Below are 21,960 nucleotides of genomic sequence, written 5' to 3' on the forward strand. Positions count from 1 at the left end.
GTTACCTCAGTTTTATCTTTACAGTCTCCCCTTCTTAAAAAACTGCTAATGGGGATCCCTGGGTGGCGCAGCGGTTTGGCGCCTGCCTTTGGCCTGGGGCGCAATCCTGGAGACCCGGGATCGAATCCCACGTCGGGCTCCCGGTGCGTGGAGCCTGCTTCTCCCTCTGCCTGTGTCTCTGCCTCTCTCTCTCTCTCTATGTGACTATCATAAATAAATAAAAAATTAAAAAAAAAAACTGCTAATGAATCGCATCTCTGTCAATCTTTTTTTTTTGGCTGTGGTCTCTTTACCCACTTTTTACATCTTGGCATTCTGTTCTTAGGCACTCTATAGAAGGTCTAAAATGTAACCCATATGTCTATCATACGTGGCTCCATTTCTGGCCCCTCTCCTGATCATCAGAACTTTTTTTCCAATTATTTCCACACAGACATTTCAAAATCATGTCCATGAGTGAACTCATAAGCTTTCCCTCAAACCTGATCCTCTTCCCTTGATATTTCTTGTTTACTCTCATGCTGGAAATCTTTGTGACACTCTTCCGCGAATCTTACCCTTATGCAGTACATATGATTGGTCGGCAGTTCCACCAGCTTCTACTCCACACATCACCTCTAGAATTAGTCCAGCCCTTTCTATCTTCATTGCCGATAATCACGTTCAGGGCCTTATGTGTTTTCACTTTGAATAAAAAGGGAGTTCCTATTTGATCTTTATACTTTTAATCTTACTCCCTCCAACAAATCTTCTATATTACCACCAGAGCGAGGAATGTGTTCCTTGTTTTGTATTCCTAGCAACAAGCACAATATCTAGAACATAGAGATGTCCAGTAAGTGCTAAGTGAATGAACCTGTACCGTTCTACATCACATAGAAGATCTCGTCGCTCCCTGCTAAAACTGCCTCCGAAGGCATCCTGTTGCAAATACATCCCATTTCGCTCTCATACCACCTAAGGTCTGTCACTGTCTCACCTCAAGGTAACTTTCTAGCCTCATCATTCACCACTCCTCCTCCATTGCCTTGGGGATGCATGGCCTTGCTGGGCCACACTGCCTTTCGTTTGTACTGTCACGCCCGTGTTCTTGCTGATGCACTATCTCACTTTCTTGCTGAGAAAATCTTATCATGAAGTTTAATTCAAATGTCAGTCTCTTCTATGAAACCTCTGATCAATACCCCTTGTTTCTAAGTGGATCTGATTGCTCCCTCCTTTCTTCTTAGGCATTTTAATACCTTCCTTAGGGAATGTACAATATTTTGTTCCTTCATTAGAGGAAATAGTCAACTCCTGGAGAGGAGGGCACACAGTAGGTGTGATAGAAATTGTGGGCATTCTCTTCCTAAGTCTTCAGCCAGCCTACATTTTCTGGTCTCCCAAGAAGTTCAGCATGGCCGTTTACCTGAATTCAAGCCAAGGAATGTGAGCTTAAGTAATGTGTATCATGTTTGTTTCCATACCCAGCCTATAAAAAGTTCCCATGCGATCCTCATTCTCTCTATTCAAATAGTGGAAGAGAGGACCCTCAGAGCATGAACCCCAAGATAAAAGAAATCTGTGTTACTGAATTTCTGCAGAAAGTAGTGCTTTCCTGAGGGCTTGCATTAATACTGTGATAGGAGCACAAAACAAGTCTATATTGTTTTAAAGGATCCGAAATTTGGAGTTGTTTATTACAGCAGTTTGCGCACTTTGCCTAATACATGAAGTGTTTGATGAATGTTTCCTCAACAAATAATTAAAAGGATTTTGAAAGTCAATACAAATATTATGCTGTTTCTTCTAAAGTGAAGTCTCCTTTCAGAAAAGAAATCCTCTATGACTGTTCATTTGAATGATGAAGATCAGAAAAGCAGTGGCAGAAGTGGTGTGGAGCTAAACAGAGAAATTATTCAGTACATGTGGTTAACAGTATATTACCAGAATTTATTTTCACCTTTACTAATTTCATTTCAAAAATCCACAGGGATACAGCTTTTTAGATCATTGTAGCTGTATGCTTAAGTTAGACTTTAAATGATTTGGGGAGGTAGTTTATATTACCCTATGGAGAGGGAATCAACTGAAGCAAGAATTGGAAGAGACTGACAAGGTATCTAACTCATCCCCTGGTTTTAGAAAGCACTATATTAATTTTTCCAGAGAAAATAATTTTGTAAGGGTTTAACAACCTTCATTTGGAAGTTCTTTCCTATATGTGGCCCAATCTCTGACACTCCACCATCATGAATAGACCAGAAATGTCAAGGAATTCTTACAAAACAATAAGCAGATGGATCAGATCTACAGAAAAATGATTAGAAGAAATCACAGCCCGATCATATTCAGAAGACTAGAAAAACATAGACGTTCCAGGGATGCTTTAAGTTTAAAATCAATGGAGACCAAACAGAGGTGGTAGGACTGAGGTAAGGACTGAGGCATTTGCCAATGGGGAATTATGATTAGAGCAGCTGAACAGTGGCAGTGCCCCCTCAATGTGATAAGCAGGGGTACAGGTAGTGTTTGACCACAAGTAAAGCAGTGAGTACAAGAGGTAAGAGGCCCAGGGATCCATGAGCCGATTAACTACTAGCCCCTATAAAAGGGACGGACGACGAGCTACTAATGTGTCATTCCCAGCAACACACCTTGCCCCCCCAGACACAGTCAATAGACACTGGGTATAATGACCTGAAGTGGCAGGATTATAGGTATTGTCAAATATAAAGACAAATGGCTAGCTTAGAATTACCAGACGTTCGAGAAAAACCAAACCCTTAAGAGATAAAACAAAGGAAAAACAATATAACCAACAATAACACTCTAAAAAAAACTAAGCTGAGGAGTAAGAATTAATAAAGCAAACAAAAAGTTTTTGGAATCAGTGTAAATAATATCCTTAAAGAGATCTGAGAAGATACTGATTACATCTTGGAAATTAAATTTTGATTATCAAAATACAACGCCATACGTAAAGTGAAGCAGAGAAGGGATATAAGCTGAAGATCAAATGAGTGTGTGAGGAGGCCTTACCAACGACTCTTCCTTGAGTGTAGTAGAAAAGAACAAAGAGATACACCCATAAGAGAGAAGGTAAGAGATCATGATCATCATCATCGTCAAGGTTAACATTTATTGAAGGCTTACTATGTGCCTTTGTGTTTATGTATGTGTGTGTATTTCACTTAATACTCAAATTGGCTCTATCCTCATTTAACAGATCAGGAAACTGAAGCACAGAGAAGTAAAAGGACTTTCTCAAGGTCATAGAATTAGAAACAAAAATACAAATTGCTTCCATGCCCAAGTTTTACTGTTTGTGAAGAAACTTTTATCTGAAGATATTTTATTCAAAAATCACATGGAAAATTTGAAGAGTCCTCTTGCTTTGTAACAACTATTATTGCATGCTTATCTGTTTTATGTATTTAAGGTATATGTATCTAGAGAGCTTCTTGTCACAGTACTATGCTGAATCCCAGAAGAATCTGCGTCTGAAGGAAATTTCTGAGATTCTCTCCCCCAATCCTTTTCCAAAATATAGTAGCTTAGTGAGCAGTGGTTCTGTTAAGTGTAATTCTGATTCTGAAGTATTATACCACCATTCTGCAACAGTAACTATGTCTCTGAAAAATACCATTACAGTGAACTATGGATCTAGGTAAGAAAATGCCTGAATAAAGACATCACTAATTTTCCTGCTCTGTGTCTGTGACAGCGACCATTAGCAAAGAGCAAAAGTGATATTTACATTTAGGATTTAATTTCCTTTGAACTTTCATGTTGACAGTTAAGGCAGTTTTCATCCTAACCTAGAGAAGAAAAACCTAGTGACCGTGCAGTCTTAGCTCAGCTCTGCCAAAGCCTCTTTCGAGAATTTGATGAAAAGGGAAAAGGAATAAGTGTCTGCTGGAAGAGGTACAAAGGTTTAAATACTGAATAAGTTTACCAATCCAGCAGCTTATCTGGTAGCAAGCATTACTACTCTGTGATATTTTTAAGGCTTTAACAAGAAAAGTGTCATTGTTAGTAGATAAAACAACTTTTATTGAAAGTTTAAAAACACACGTAGTGGTCGGTTATATGGGAAGAAATTTATAAAGATATGTAACAAAATGATATAATTTTGGATCAAGGGTGGTGCACATGCTTCAAGGTAGATCATCATCCATTTAACAACTTGGTTGATAAAATCATGAAAAATTTGAATTCAAGGTACTGAACTTTTAGAAAAGCCTGATCTTTCTTTACATATTTAGAAATAGCAAACCCCAAATATTTCTAAAGGTCCAGAAGTGAACTTAAAAATAACAATGAGAAAAAAATTTAGATTAATAGTAAACTTGATTAGATAAGAATAGTTAAGGATGACTTTCAGAGATGAAAAAATACATATAATATGAAAAATGTAATGTTAAAAAAATCCTAATAGGCCATGATCTTTAAGACTTTCTCAGATATTTTTGCTGGGTTTTACCTACAGCTTAAAAAAATATATATATTTATTTATTCATGAGAGAGAGAAGCAGACACAGGCAGAGGGAGAAGCAGGCTCCCTGTGGGGAGCCCAGTGAGGGACTTGATCCCAGATCCCAGGATGACACCTTGAGCCAAAGGCAGACGCTCAACTGCTGAGCCACCCAGGCATCCCAACCTACAGTCTTTGCACTTATCTAGATCTCAGCACAATGGAAAACCTAAAAACTCACTACTTAACACTACCAAATTCATTTATAGATTTACATATCAATGTGGCTGCTGCTTCTGCATATTTAACAATTATATAAGGATGATCATAGTATTAGCTCGTCCTGGTGCCTCTGCATCCTTCATGGCACAGAAGTGAGGTCTAGTCATTGCAAGTTCTTATTCCTTATCAACTTGTGCCCATTAGTAAATACGAGCAATACAAATGTACACATAAAAACGTTTAATCACATGTAATGTTTGAAATGATTATTCTGAATGTACATCAAACACCATAAGGGTCAAGTCACTATAACTGAAAAACTATTTTACAAACATAAGATTACAATTATTGCAGAGACACTGCAAAAAGGAAAAAAAAGCCATTGTTCATTATCGGTAAATACTCTAAAAATATTAATTTTTGCTAGATCACTGTATAAGCATGTTCATTTTCATTAGTTCTTTCACCTGTCCATTCGAAATAGATTTTTTTTTCGAAATAGATTTTTAAGAAAATATAAAACAGATGACATAGAAAATTCTCCAGCAGAAAACTGTACCTTAATCACTGAGCCAGTGCTGAGGTTTGAGAGATGAAGAGACTAGAAGGGGAAATGCAAAAACAAACAAGCAAATACCTATATACAGGTGCTTTGGAAGTAATGAAGGAAGAGGACACGGTCAGGGAAGGGTTCTAGGAGAAAGCGATACTTGAGCTGCCTCTTGTCAAAGGACAGGCCAGTCCTTCGGGTCATGAAGTCCCCATGAACCAGCACAGTTAAATTTTATGGTTCAACCCAGTCCAGATGGGCCTTGGAATAAACATTAGGAAGAAGAAAGCCAGGAGGTACGCTGTCATAGGATCCAAGGGACATTTAACCACAGACAGAGCTAAGTCCCCAAAGGGGACTGTCTACTGCTAGGGAGACCCTATCGATTCAAAATGACTGCAAGTCAAGAATGAAGTTGCACTACAAATCACAGACAGTGCAGTCAAATTCTCGGAAAATTATGTCTAGCGCTATAAGGAGCTTTAGAGATTTTCTGGCGCGGCATTATGCGTGTGTTCCAGCATTCTATCTGTGTTCCATGGAGTATGAATTCCCCATGATTCTCCATTTAAACAAGTTCCCACAGTGGAATAAGATGGAGCAACACAACACTGACTGGATCTTCCCTCATGGAAGGTCACAATATTCACTGACAAATTTAAAGCTCTGCAATATTCTGCAGTTAAAATCCTGTTTAACTTACGTAGCCTGTGTTTCTCAACTTAATATTACCAAGAACCATTCTTTTTTTTTTTTTTTTGATAATAAAAAATATACTTGGGAAATGCTAACCTAGTCTAATGCTTTCACCAACTTATTTTAATTTTTCTCTAACTCAGATTCTAAGAGGCATAAAGATATCTCATCATTTAGTTTTTTATAAAACCTTCCCATTTGATCGAGACAGGAGCTATTACTTCCAAAGCATAATTATTCTTTTTCTTAATTTGAGTATAGTTGACCGACAACGTTACATTAGTTTCAAGTGTATAATATAGTGATTTGACAAGTTTATACACTGTGCTGTGCTCACCACAGTGTCGCCCCACCTGTCCCACTCCATCGCTGTTACCTCATCATTGACCGTATTCCTTACGCTCCGCTGCTTCCTCCCTGGACTCCCTCATTCCATAACTGGAGGCCCGTATCTCCCTCTCCCCCTCACCCATTTTGCCCACCCTCTACTCCGTCCCTCTGGCAACCATCAGTTTGTTCTTTGTGTTTATAGTTCTGATTCTGCCAAAGCATGATTATTCTGAAGTCTAGAAGTGATTCTGTATCATCTCATGCTTAAAGTTATTCTATAACTCAGCAGACTATTTACATTTGTTTCCGCAAATTGTTAAAACAACAGTATGATTCAGTGCAAATGACAAATGGAAAACTACAAAATTATATATCTTTTAATTCTTTCCTATTTCTTTAAGCACCAATGTGGGAGTAAAAATGTTTGGAACATACTGGATTATTTCGGTTTGTTTGCTTTTACATAAAATTCCCTTTTGTGTTCTTTGTAATAGTTTCCAAAGTAAGGCTTTTTCTTTTGCTGTTTTATCCTATGCTATGTCTTCTGGATTTTCTCTGAATTCTAATACCCTTAAGTGGGCTTAAAGATTATCCAAACTTGCAGGATTACCTTATCTCCCTTTCTTTGTATTCTACTGGAGAATTTTCTATATTATTTATCAGAAAAGCTCTGATGATCAATTTCACTGCTGAATGACACATTAAGTATGTCCAACAGATGTGCAGCTGTACCTAGAATATTTTAATGCTCTTCACTGGAATAGGTATTTTTCTTCCTAATGTTTCTGCTGGATCCATGAGCATTTCAATGGCAAAGAAAGAATCAAATAGATCTAATTATAATTTAAGAGGAAAAAGTGGATAACTAATAGATTTTTAAGAAATGTGTAAAGTCCTATAGCCTTCTGACCGTGCTTTACATTTCACTGCAACTGCTTCGATGTTGGATGCTTACCCAACTTCCCATTCTGTAATCTGAATAAACTGCTTAGCCACAGTAACAAGGATGTCATTAACTAAAATCTAAGAATAAAAGTCTAAAAAAATTGAAAACAATCCAATAAAAACACCATGGGGATACAGAACTGCTGTGATGTCTAGTCTCAAAAAAAAGCAATACTAGATTTTTTTTTCTTTTCTACAGAATGCTGATATGGAAAATAAAAATAACTTCATCATTCTGTGTTCCTTTGACTTATTGCACATCCATCAACTAGATGTCAGGTCGAAGTCAGCTGGCCACCATTATAGCCCCCATTCCAAGAAAGATGTTTCAGCATTTTAGAAAAACTCTGGGGTTTGGAGTTCTAGAATTATTCTCTTTGAAAGGAATCATATTGTAGACTTTGCTAAGTGATTTTTAATGCTTATTCATTTCAGTAACTTCAAACACACTATCAATACTATATTTTTAAAGAGTAACTAAATGTAAGCAATCCTTTTGAAAATAAGAACCAAAGTCTGGAATTGGCAATGCTTAATTATATATGCCAGAAATCAAGGATGAAATGTCATCGTTTTCCATATAAAAAAAGTTATGCCATATTTCTTTTCCAAATTTTTATTTTATTCTTACATTAGAAAGGGTGTTTCTTCTTTCAGAAATATGAATTCTTTATTTTTACTTGTATTATTCACTTTCATGGCATCAGTTCTTGAAGGGAAAACAAAAACCTATGCCGGCCTACTGTGTGTCAGCCACTGTGCTAAGGATTTTCAGATATAGCTATTTCATATGATTCTCCAAAAATTTCAGTGCAAATTAGTAAATGTACTCATATTAATAAAAAGGTAAAAATCACATGATAATCTCCATAGATGCAGAAAAAAGCATTTGACAAAATACAAAAAACCCTTTTATGATAAACACCCTCTACAGATTGGTATAGTAGGAACATACTTCAATATAAGAAAGGCCTTGTAGGGATCCCTGGGTGGCGCAGCGGTTTGGCGCCTGCCTTTGGCCCAGGGCGCGATCCTGGAGACCTGGGATCAAATCCCATGTCGGGCTCCTGGTGCGTGGAGCCTGCTTCTCCCTCTGCCTGTGTCTCTGCCTCTCTCTCTCTCTCTCTCTCTGTGACTATCATAAGTAAATTAAAAAAAAAAAAAAAATTAAAAAAAAAAAAAAAAAAAGAAAGGCCTTGTATGAGATACCCACAGCTAACATACTCAATGGAAAAAAATGAAGAGTTTCCTCTGAGATCAGGAAAAAGACAAGACTCTCATCATTTCTTTCTTTCTTTCTTTTTTTGACTCTCATCATTTCTATTCAATTTAGTACAGGATGTCCTAGCTAGACCAATTAGGTAAAACTAAAAGGAACCCAAATTACGAAGGAAGAAATAAAACAGTTACTATGTGCTGACAATAAGATTGTACATATAGAAAATTCCAAAGAGTCAACTGAAAAAAAACCGATGGAATTAACCAATGATCTCACGAAAGAGGCACATGAGAACCACAAAAGATACAAAATCAGTTTACAGAAATCAGTGGCATTCCTTCACACCAATAACAGAAAGAAGAAAGAAGAAAGAAAGAAAGAAAGAAAGAAAGAAAGAAAGAAAGAAAGGAAGGAAGAAAGAAAAAAAGAAAGAAAGAAAGAGCCATTCCATTCTCAATGCCATCAAAACAATAAAATACTTAAGATAACCAAGGGAGTGAAAGATCTATACAATCAAACTACAAAACTTTGTTGAAAGAAATTGAAGAAGACATAAACAAATGGAAAGACATCTTATAATCATGAAATGGAAGAATAAATAAAAGTTAAAATGGCCATACTACTTATTGTCATCTCTAGATTCAATGCAATTCTCATCAAAATACCACAGGCCTTCTGCACAGAAGTAGAAGAAACAATCTGAAAGTTTGTGGGGAACCACAAAAATAAACAAAATTCAAATAGACAAAATAATCTTGAGGAAAAAAGAACCAGATGTATCACACTCTCTGATTTCAAACTATACTACAAAGCCATAGTAATAACCACAGTATGGTAGTGGCATAAAGACAGACACATACATCAATGGAACAGTGTACAGAAAGCCCAGAATGCAGTCACATTATACATGGTTAGCTAATATTTGGCAAGGAGGCCAAGAACACCCATGGGGGAAGGAGAATCTCTTCAGCAAAGGATGCTGGGAAAACTGAAGAAACACCTGCAGAGCAATAATACTGGACCCTATCTCATAGCAATATACAAAAGTTAACTTGAAATGGATCAAAGACTTGAATATAAGACCTGATACCATAAAACTCTTAGAAGAAAACAGAGAAGCTCATTGATATCAGTCCTGGCCCATGAGAAGATGCTCACCATCACTAATTATCAAGGAGATACACATAAAAACTACAATGAAATATTCACCTCATACCTGTTAGAATGGCAATCATTAAGGAGACAAGAGCAAAGCTCTGGCAAGGATGTGGTGAAAAGGGAACCCTTATCCCCTTCTGGTGGGAAGGTGGAAAACAGTATGGACATTCCTCAAAAAAGTAAAAATAGTTCTGCCACATGATGCAGCAATTCCACTTCTGGCTGTAGATCCAAGGAAATGAAAACAAGATTTTGACGAGATACATGCACACCCACGTTTATTACAGAATTATTTACAACAGCCAAGATATGGAAATAACCCTGATGCCTATCAGTGGATGAATGGGGGGAAACAGACATGGTGTTCACACGGGATGGAGTATTATTGAGCCATAAGGGAGGCCACCTTGCCACTGGTGACAACACGTATGAGCCTATTATGCTGAGTTAAGTCAGAGAAGGACAAGCAATGGTACTACCCACATGTTAAATCTAAAAAAGTCAAGCCTGCAAACACACATATACCAGAGAATGAAATGGTACATACCAGGGGAGGGGGGTAGAGCGACAAGACTCCTGGTGTTTAAGAACACAAACCTGTGCCCAGTAAAGAAGCCACAGAAACCTAACGCACAGTGTCGTGAGAACAATGACGTGCGCTGCGGTGATGTACTGTGGTAAGTACTGCTTCAGGGCAATCACATTACGACACATACACATATCATAGGAAGAGGCTGGACACCTTAAATCTATAAAATGTAACATGTCAAATTTATCAAATGGAAAAAGTTTCAGAGAGGCTTAATAATTTGCTCAAGGTCACATACTTAATACTTGACTGAGTCAAGAACTCTAACAGGTCTGGGGGCTGCTCTTCTCATTATAATGATTTTTTAAAAAACTGTGGAAATGGCCTGTATGATACAAATCTAATTCTACTAGTGACTCTAAATAAAGGATAGTTTTTTAAGTTAGAATTTAATTATTGTCAGAAAGTCATAAATGAAATGCTATTATAAAATAAGCATGAGAGTAAATAATTTGGGGTGAACCTGCCATGCTATTAATAAATATTGCGAAGTTGATTGTTTCATTTCAGGATATGAAATGCTCAATATTTAAGTACATGCCATGATTTTGGTTGCCTCAACTTGAGAGACTCATCATTTAGGTCTGAGGCCAATAGCTAGATTTCAGTGCTTTAATACATACATCTCTACACTAAAAATGCTAACATTCTGATAAAATGCAGACTTCCACTGCTGAGTCCACAAATTTTTCCCAAAGGAGCTTTATGCCATGTCCTGATTTATCCTGTTAAAAGTATGTTCTAAATGCACTTTTTATAGACCACATTCTGGTAGAGGGAGTGGCATCATTGCCCTACTAATTAGGGTGCCCCTACTATGCTAAAGAACACTGCAAATACAATTCAAAATTAATAACTGCAGGCTTTGTTGGATGACAAACTGAAGCACCCTGGAGGTGTGACCTGGTTTTGGAATGATCTCTGAGATTTCTACTTCCCCAGATCTGTGAAAATTAGGCACATAATGAAACTGTTGCATTTACTCTCCAGGGTGAACTGTAAACTGGACCAATGCATGACCTTTTACCAGGCTATTAATGAAGAGGCACATTCTTTTCTCTCATGTGATAGGTGAATTAAATAATAGCAGTGGTAGCTTCAGGTAGAAGAGATGAAGAACAAAAATTGTGTCCCTTAAAAATCATAGTCATGATCTGTATTGATGCTTCAGCACCTGAATTCAGTCCCAAACAGAAACAGCTGAATATAAACAAATTGAGAATCATAGAAATAATAAGCTAGATTTCTTCCAGATTAGAAATGATTAAGAATGTATGTATGAAATATATAAGAAAATTAAGATCTATGCAAGAAATTTCAAAGGCATTTATATTATAGGTACATTTTCTACTAGTTGGGTCTGTCCATTAATAAGGTACATGATATATAAAAACATATAGGTTCTCGGCATTCTTCAAATTGTTTTGGTGATAAAAAGGCATGTATACTTACATATTTTTATAGGTATAAAAAATAAGTACACCAAACAGAAGAAATTCATATATTCAGGAAAACAGAAATATGGTACTCTTTTGAAATTTTTATCTTATTTCAATTCCATATGGTAGTTTTGAAATAGAGGAATTACTTCCAATATCACACTATAAAATCAGAATCAAAGAAAATTATATAGCAAAGATCTGTTACAGTCATTTTATCACAGGCTATGATGGTGAGAGCTTGTCTTCCAAAACTAGAATTCTGTTTTTAAAAACAGGTACTACCAGTGATTTTCTAGTTCCAGTATTAATCATTATCAATATTTTATAATTTCCCTTTTGTTGCCAGATATTTTCAAGTAGGCATAAAGTTATTGCATTATTATTTAGGCAATAGTCCTCAAACTTTAGCATGTATCAGCACCACATGGAAAGCTTGTTAAAACATAGATTCCTGGCCAAAGGTGGGTTGAGATTTTGTATTTTTAAAATCTCAACATAATTTTTATTTAGAAATACAGAATTTAAATTCATTTTGTCTCAAAAGATTTATTTATTTATTTATTTTGGTAGACTCATGAGTTAGTAGGATATTTTAAAATCTGCAAACTAGTGTTCTTTATTCTGAGGTCTAATTTAATTTCATTCTGATTATAAAGAATGCAGTGCAAATGACAATTTTCGATGTTTAGCTTTGCTTTATTAACCAGTATATGGTCAAATTTGTAAACGTTTAATCAGTGCTTGAAAAGAATGTGTATATTCCCTATCTTGAGTTGAGGATCTTATATGTATTCACCAGACCTAATCTGGTAGCTTGTTTTTGCTTTAATACATCTCCCATCATGGTAATGGGATTCAAAGTTTGTCATTGCTATCATGTCAGTGTTTGCTTCATATATTTTGAGATTATGCTCAGATGCATACAAATCAGATGCAATCATCTGATGCAAATCAGATACAAATAGAATGCTCTAAAGAAGGGACCTAAAAGTTTCATGATGTAAATATAGGAATAAAACAAACCAAAATAATCCCTAAATATAAAGACATTTTTACCAAAGGACTGAGATGCCCTTGGGGCAGGGGGCATGGTGGATTAGTATTCAAGAAACTACATTCTTACGCAATTAAACAATTGTACTATTATGTAAGTAAATTTGAAAAAGTGCTTGAGGAACCCCAGTTGCAAAATGTAGATAATAATATTAATCTTTCTCTTCTTTTTAGGACAAGATATGAAAGGATAGTCACATGGCCAAGATATGAACAAAATTTTTTTTTCTTTTGTCAAAATAAGATCTTCAAAACAAAATATTTTAACGGACTTTATCTTTCCAGCTCATCACTTTAACACTACTACTCAATATACTGCTATATAGTAGATGCTCAAAAAATATATGACTTGATGAATATTGCCAAGAAGCCAAGAGATAAAAATATACATTATAACCCAAATTTAGAGAAGCAAAGAAATCAAGAGATTTATAGAGAACGCTTTAATGATTAAAACTTAAGTCTTGAATAATTTTGTTTGGTTTAGTGAAAGTATTCCTGGACCAGGTCCTTCTTTCTAAAGAACCTTTGGGGACTGGAAGCTAAGCAAAGATATTCAGACTACTTTTGATCAGGGGATCTATTGTGGAACAAGATTACTTTTGCAATGTAAGCTCAATGGAAGCCACCATCTTCCCAAGATAGTGCTCTCACAAAAATAGTCAGAAAACCTCATTATCCTTAGTATGACCTACAAGATCCTTCACCAGATGGTCCCAAGCCATTTCCCAATCAGCCACCACTCCATCCATATCCTTTATTCTCCAAACACTAAGAACTGAGTTCCATTTGGTAAATATACCACACACACTCTTTCACAATCCTGTGTTTTTCACTTTTAAAATGCAACCTTTTATGAGAATTCTTTCTTAACTCTAGACAGTTAGTTGCTCTTGTAGAAACTATATTTTGGCATAAATGATATTATATTGTAACCGTGTGTTTCATATATATTTATTTCTTATTCACCTTTGCATCCTCAAAACTCCGTTCAGTGCTAATGAATGTTTACTAAATTAAGCCTTTATCAAATTGTTCTTAATTTTTCAAAAAAGGAGAGAAAATGCTGGTAAGAAAATGAGCTACAGTAGCTGAAAATAGTTGTAGCTTCAAAGTGGCAAAATAGGGGCACCTGGAAGGCTCAGTCGGTTGGCGTCTGCCTTCAGCTCAAGTCATGATCGCAGGGTCCTAGGATGGAGCCGCATGGAGCCCTGCAGGGAGCTAGCTCCTTGCTCAGTGGGGAGTCTACTTCTCCCTCTGCCCCTCCTTCTGCTCCTGTCCTCTCTCTCTCTCTCAAATAAAATCTTAAAAAAAAAAAAAAGATATTTAAAAAACCCCCAAAGAGCAAAATAGTACTTACTTATACTGATGTCTGTTAACATATAACACATTACACCCTGGGAATTTGGTACAATAATATATTGTAACAGATCTCTATCCAAGAGCTTTTGGATATATAAGGAACTGGAAGACATTCATTAGAATATGATACCTTCTATAGCATTATCTATTAATGAAACAGCTATAATCAGGACATAATGAATTGCTAAGAAGTATTACAGGGAGGGAGGTTAAAGGACTAGATTCTGAAGCCAGAGTGTCTGGGTTTGAATCCTGGCTCTACAATTAACTAGCTATGGGACTAAGGCAAACATCTTAATTTCTGTGTCTCAGCTAATTCACCTAAAAATAGTTGATAACAGCACCTTCATTATAAGCCACAGCATTAGTGTAAGGATTAAATGTGTTTCTATATACCAGACACTCAGAATAGTACATATCCCATGGCAGGTATCATATAGAGGTCAGCTATTGTATTTGTGTAAAATATGCAATATTATCCTTACAGTCCTACAGATATTAGTATTCACCGATAGTACCTTTTTTAAAATTAAAGATTTTGTTTAATTTAAAAAAAAAGATTTTTATTTATTTATTCATGAGAGACACACAGAGAGAGAGAGAGGCAGAGACACAGGCAGAGGGAGAAGCAGGCTCCATGCAGGGAGCTTGATGTGGGACTTGATCCTGGGACCCCAGGACTACGCCCTGGACCAAAGGTGGACGCTCAACCACTGAGCCACCCAGGGATCCCCAAGATTTTATTTATTTGAGAAAGAGAGAGAGAGATTGACAGCAAGAGAGAGTGAGCGGTGGGGAGGAGCAGAAGGAGGGACAAGCAGACTTCCCACTGAGCACGGAGCCTGACACGGGGCTTGATCCTGTGACCCTGGGATCATGACCTGAGCCAAAATACAGAGTTGGCCGCTTAACCAACTGAGCCACCTGGGACTGTCACCTATAGTACTTTTTTATATAAAGGTACATGTATTTGTATCAGGCATGGCATAGTTCATACATTTTTAGCCTACTTCCAAGGTTTTAGTAGTGAATCCTTTCCTTGCTGCAAAATTTCATTTAGAGAAATCTACACTAAAGTAGATGCAACGTGGTTTCTTTGATATCTCCGAGAAACTCTACAGACTCTGATATGGGCCTACTTCAAACTGAAAAAGAGAACTGCTTATAGACATGATTTTAAAGTTCTTGGATATGCTCTACCTCAACTACAAACTTAGCTCTGTATTCCATGCCTGCTCCATCTACGTTCACAGTAATTGTTCAATGTCTTACAGCTTTCTCCATGACGCCCTCGTCCACTATCCTAGGAAACATGAAGTCCTCCTCTTAGATCTGAGAGGACTATATTTATTTCTCTAGTGTAGCCAGTTAGATATGTCTTTCTTTAGCACCCGACTGCCAACTACTTGAGGTCATTTTCTTACTGATATTAGTATCCTGTAGTGTCAGACATGGCTCATTAGCTCCTAAATAACTGTTTATTTAACTAAGCTGAAAATTAATGTACAAAATAATTACTCTAAGGAATAGCAACGTATTAAAGATTTAATTTTATTCGGTTACTTAAATATTTTAGGAACATCTATGACAATAGAGGCCATTCTGAGATTTATCAGTGTCTCAGAAAATTACATTAACTAGCACATTCCATTCTAGTCATATGAATATTATATTCCAACTATGAAATCTGTCGTAACTCCTCAAAACTTCTAATGTCAAGATTATATTAATTTAATGCATGTTTATGTCTCTACACATATGTAAATATGCCTATCCACTTGATTTTAAGAGTGAATCTTTCCCTTACCAAAAAATTTATTCAAGGTATGATTCAATATTTAGATTTATATGCTTCAGAAGTTTCCCTGTATAACACATATTTAAAAGCAATCATTATGAATTTTGTATTTTCACCGTAATCAAATGCCAAATCAAATAAAAATCTTCAAAATTATAGTTACAGCCACCACAAATCCTATATCTCTCATACATAACAAGTTTAGATACAGAGGGAAAATTGGATGAATTTTCCCATCTGGATGAATTATTTTCCTTGATTTTTTTTTTTACATTAGGTACTTACTATTATATCAACACAAAACAATACCACTGGCAATAGTATTCTTATTTTACCTTGTGCCAACATTTTGAAAGCAAGACCTTAGAATTTAATAATATTAAAAATTAACACCTCTAAGTGAAGCAGTGGACTGCTTACGAGGTGTTAGAGAACAACATAAAAAAAAAAGACTTCTCACTTCAAATACTTGAAACAAATTTTATTTTTTATTTATATATTTTTTAAAGATTTTATTTATTTATTCATGAGGGACAGAGAGAGAGAGAGAGGCGGAGACACAGGCCGAGGGAGAAGCAGGCTCCCTGCGGAGAGCCCGATTCAGGACTCGATCCCAGGTCTCCAGGATTAAGCCCTGAGCCAAAGGCAGACGCTCAACTACTGAGCCTGCTAGGCACCCCAAAACACAAATTTTAATAACAGATGTTTTAACAGTGTTATTTCTTCCTACAAATCAGTAGACCCAGCACTTTTATATATAACAGTTATCATTTTCATTTCAATGTAAGTATAGCACAAATTATTTTGCAGATATTTTTGACTTATGATGAAACATAACCTCAAAGAAAAACATCAGTGTATTTTACCTTAAAAGGCTAAGTTTGAGACATTTAAAATGTTTTATACAAAACCTTCTGCCTGATTTCAAACCGCCTATTTTCAGAATTTTGAACCTTTCTCTGGAACATATTGTCATCTTATAAAATCTTAGATTTACAAATGGAAGAACATAATTGTGAAAACTTCACTCATTTCCTTGTATTTTTGTTCAAGGCAATGCCTTTGGAGATTAGATGAGTATATTTTTACCAGTAATATTTCAGTCCTGAAAATTTTGTAAACCAAACTACGATGAAAAAAGTCAGCCTCCGCAGACTTAGGATTTTTAGATTCTTCTCCTTTGTAAACTTATCGCTATAATCTAGGCATAGCAAAGGGGAGCTCAAGGACAGCCTCCCCCAAATAAAACACACTGTAGTAAATATACAGCACCTGAATTTCGCTAGGTGGCGCAACAAGAATAATTTATCTTTCTGCTTCTCCTACCTCTGTTGGAATGTTAACAAATGGAATGACAGAGGACAAAGTACTCAACGTAAGTGTTTATAAAATTCTCACCTAAACTAGAATATTGTTTATTTACGGTATATTTTAATACCTTTATGATAATAAAATAATTTAGCATAAAGAAAACTTGAGCACAATAGATAATTTCTTATTTTTCTACGGCTATCTGAACACGGAAACAGTGCCAGGCTTTTAGGGCAGGCACCGTGTAAAAATAAATCAAATGGCACTACATTTTAAAAAACGTTTCTGAATGTATCATCTAGTTCAGAAGTGAAAACTGTTAACAAGTTTCTTCTCATAGCTGTGAAAGTATAATACGTAATTTTGTAATACACAATATTTAGAGGTTCTCATACTAAGATTTTTAAGCATTCAAGCATTGAAAGGGAATAATCTATCAGAGGAACTGGGTTCTTGCTTAGCCACCATCTGCGCTGCAGTTTCCCAGTCAAGTGGCAGAGTTGGAATTGACTAGTTTTAAGGTCCTTTAGAGTTCCAGAAAAATTATTCTGGACACTAAAAATGAAATTATAATCTGTCAAAAGATAATTTTATTTTACTAAATGATTTTCTAAGATAAAGTTTAAATGTACATTCTGCTTTCACGAGGTCAAACCAAGATCAAAATCTGAATGATTTTAATAGATGCTATAGCGAACAGTAGGTGGAAAATATGACTAAGATCATTTTCCATCTAGCAAAACCTGTATCTAGAGTTGTATTTGTTTTTCTGTTTTTAGATAGGGTAATTTTTAGAATATCTTTTAAATACTTAGATTTAAGAAGATTTAAATTTCAAGCTGTTGTTATTCAATCTAGGTTTATAAATGTAGTACTATAACTGTGATACATGCAGAGCTTCCCAATCACTGGGCTGCAAATAGTTGCAGGTCTGCTAAAATATTGATCCTCTTAGCCCTAAGGGTGACCAGACAGGGTCCGAGGTGGCTGGAGTTCCAGAGCCAGCAGCCTGTGGACAAGAGTGTTCAGCCTACTGTGCTAACCACACATCATCCTTTTGCATGTCACAGTTTGAGAAGGACGGAGAAGCACTGTCCTGTGTATCATCTCTGTCTTATCTTCATTTTATCTCTAGTATGTTGCTTAAGAGACTTTTGGAAAACACTAAAATGTCTCCTTTAAGCTTTCTTCGCAGTTACCTTGGTAAGTCTTATATGAAGTTTTCAATAATTACAATTTCAGGCTGAAATTAATTTCACAAAACAATATGAATACTGATGACTAATAATTAAGAGGGAAAAATGTATAGTTCTTGTGTTAAATAAGCTAATTTATCTAAAACCTATTTAATAGTAAACAAACCCATCATTATGTATGTCATATACTATGTTCTTGGCTCATCAATTTTAATACTGAATTAAACTGCTAAAGATTTTTTTGGTGATCTTTTTTCTATGCTTCTAATATAGAGGACTAAATATAACCTGTAAGAATAAAGGCACATAACAATTTCAAAAGTTATTCAATTAATTTTTGAAGCACCGTATAAACGTAGGTTTATTCAGGTTGGATTTTTTTGTTGTTAGTCTGAAAACGTATATACTTGGTAAGTAACCATAGTGTATACACACAGACTCTCACTTTGTGTGTGTGTGTATGTAATATTTCTAGGAAAACGGTTTGATTTTATTCCTAGGATTAAGGCTGAAGTCACTGCTACAAATGATGCAAAGGAAATATTGCCTAAAATTATGAAACACGTGATGTGTAATATCTTACGCTAGCATGTATTTTATGGGCAATAACCAATCTAGAAGCAGTACCTGCACAAATTGTGTTAATCCAAAATCGTCACAAAAAGCATCAGTTCTGCAAAACGAGGAAAGCTAATCTCAATTCAAAATGAGTTAAATATTAAACAAACTTCTCTAGAGGAAGAGGCTGCAGATAGCTTTGTCAGTGTTATCAGAAAGATTAGCATTCTAGTCATAGATCTTTAAGGAAAAGAAAGTACACCAAGGAGGGACAATGGCTGCTGGGAAGCAAAGGTAAAAATTGACAGATAAAATTCAGTAATAGCAATCAAGGCAAACCTCCCCAAAGACTCTCTTATGTCCTGGTTACTGCCTACTGTATTAAGACTGCCTTTCTCATCACTTAATGCTTATTTTCATCACTTTGCTTAAAATATTGATAATCAATTAGGGCTACGTCTGTTTTGCCACAGAATCTGTGTCACAGTCTATCAGACTGTCAGGGCCAATTCAATCCTCATTCAAAGTTAATTTTTTCTTCATAAATCTGCCTTTGGAGGAGTCATTAGGCGCAGAACATAGCCGGAGGTGCAATCACCTATTCTCTTTCATTAGTGGCAGGCAGAGAAGGTGAGGGAGATTATTAGAACTTTGGAATGATCACAAAGCAGCGTGCTGCCTGTCAGATCCCCCCAACATTTAATTCATCTAGCCAACTCACCAGCACTCTTTGCCAACAGTTTTAAATGGACATTATTCATGAACATCTGTGACATGCTGAATATTCTGAACTGGAAATGATGAAAAAGCAATGCCCCTTTTGACTTTAAAATTAATTCTATGGTCAAAACAATTAAGAATATAACAAACACGTTTTGTGATGTTATTTTTAGTCATCTAAGATACATTTCAGAAGCAAAACAATTTACTAAAGCTAATAACACACAAACACATAGGGGGAAATTAATACGTAACATAAAAATTCTTAGTGTTAAGCAATTTTTTAAAGCCTATTTTACCCACATTAGGGATGACCAGGATTTTTTCCCAAAGGTGGCTTTACAATTCATATTAAAGTTTAAATTTCTATTTAATGTGAGTATCTTGTTTAGCAACATACCACAAAATAGCATCATCCAGAAGAATTTAATACAGGGTCGATTTAGATAAAAACGTTTTATTTGAAATTTTCACAGCCATCATTTTTTGAATGCTACAAATGTCGCAGCTGTGAGAGGTGCATTGTGGGTAGACTATTGATAGAGGCGCTTAGTGTAATAAAAGAAATGAGCCAAATAAGTAAAAAGAAAACTTTTAAATGACTTATTTTCATTTAAAAAGCTATTATTAATTTTTTCAATAAAAAGAAAATCTGGATTGTTTAAAATACTGTCTTTATAGCATGGAGTGAGAAACAGTGTTAGTTGGTAACATAAAAACTAAAGATATGCCTTACTAGACATACTTTTTTGTGGTGATGTATCTGTAACTTATCACAATACCAAGTTGATGACACCAAGATTTTAAATGCTATTGTCAAAGTCAAAATGTTCTAGCATCATAAAATAATTTTCATTACCTATTCTATTAGCTTCAGGAAAAAACTGGACCAGCATTTCCCAAACTGGGTTCCTTCCACACAATGAAGTGCTAAAATAAAATATTCAATCAAATATATTTGAGAAATATTTGGCTGAACAAAATTAACTTGTATCTTTACTGCAGAGCTCATTGATCTCAGATTCTCTACGATACGGTGATTCCTGAATCGAATTTGATTGTTGGAGCCATTTTTTGACACCACCAGAATATCAACAAAACTTCTTCCTAACTTTCCTGGGTTAACTAGTTCTATTCTATCCTCACTGGATCTGATACTCTACACTTCACTTATTTATTTTAAAAATATCTCTTGAGCACATACTATGTACCAGGCATTGTGAGAACTGATAAGGTTACGATAGTGAACAAGACACTGATCTTAAGCTGCTTGTGGTCTAACACAGAATTCAATTTATTTGTAGGTCTGTCTTCCCACTGTGAGCAACTGGAGAATATGGAATGTGTCATATATACATATATCTCCAGTGCCTAGCAACTGGTAAACAGTAGAAGCTCCAGAAATACATGTTAAAGTGAAGTAGAATTTCCCTTTTCCTAGATGGTTCCAACGAATTCACACAGGTTCAAACACCAGTTTGTCTCCTCACGCCCCCACTTTTCTTCTAAGGTTAGTATAAACCCTAACCAATTCTGTGTAGGATATATAGCTGTATAATGTGTGTAATATAAAGCTGGAACGAAGCTAAATACAAGGAAAAACAAATAAAAAAGCAAGACTGGCAAACTAGGTCCCATTTGATGACTGTGGCCCCCTTGGTTTCTGAGTTGAGAAGGACTCCGTCGCTGGCTGTCCAGAGGGAAAAGTACCATGATCGATTACAAATGACTTGTCATCCTTGCTTTTAGAGTTTTTCGATTTTGGAAAGATGCGTAATGCAAGAGTCCGAATAAAAGTAACGAAGACAGCCCAGCTACCACTGCTGTTCCCTGTGGCGGTACTATCACAGCTGCATGAACAGGGACTTGGCCATGCAGGGGGCTGGATACTTCTACAACTGTTAGAGGGGTGGGGCCCTGGGCCTGGGCTAGCCCTCCACAGATGATGCCCTAAACACCCCCGTAGATCCCGCCTGCCAGAGAGCTGCTCCCTTTGCCACCGGCAGGATGCTGGAAAAACCAGGAGGCTGGCACTTGCACTCCAAAGTTCAGGAATGCCCGACTTTACCTCACACCAGGAAGTCACCACTGCACAAGACGCTCCATCTGCACAAAGCTGGTGACTAGACACTGGAACACAGCTGGAGAACTCCAGGTCTCCATGGGGGCGCTTGCTAATAGCAACGACTTAGCAGCAGGAAGAGACACCACTTCCACTTGAAAAAGTCCATATGAATACATCTAATTGGTGGAACAGAATTCAGATCCAGAATCTTAGATGATAAGAATTCTAGATCGTGTAAATTTTTGCTTTCTAGGCTTTGTTGTTAAAAAGTAGAGTAGAAAATGTGACAA

The 21,960-nt window shown here is 36.2% G+C and overlaps 1 protein-coding gene and 1 long non-coding RNA gene across 2 annotated transcripts in view; one reads left to right on the forward strand and one right to left on the reverse strand.

Annotated features, from left to right (window-relative positions):
• The window catches only part of RSRC1 (arginine and serine rich coiled-coil 1), a 398,032-nt gene that overhangs the window by 80,113 nt on the left and 295,959 nt on the right, over positions 1–21,960 (reverse strand). The gene's annotated exons all lie outside the window — the stretch shown is intronic.
• The window catches only part of LOC144293626 (uncharacterized), a 36,919-nt gene continuing 35,874 nt past the window's right edge, over positions 20,916–21,960 (forward strand). The window contains exon 1 of the long non-coding RNA XR_013360810.1: positions 20,916–21,115. This is a non-coding gene — a long non-coding RNA (uncharacterized LOC144293626). The remainder of the gene's footprint in view (positions 21,116–21,960) is intronic.

Source organism: Canis aureus, chromosome 22 (genome assembly GCF_053574225.1).
Source record: "Canis aureus isolate CA01 chromosome 22, VMU_Caureus_v.1.0, whole genome shotgun sequence".
In the NCBI taxonomy this organism is placed as follows: Eukaryota; Metazoa; Chordata; class Mammalia; order Carnivora; family Canidae; genus Canis; species Canis aureus.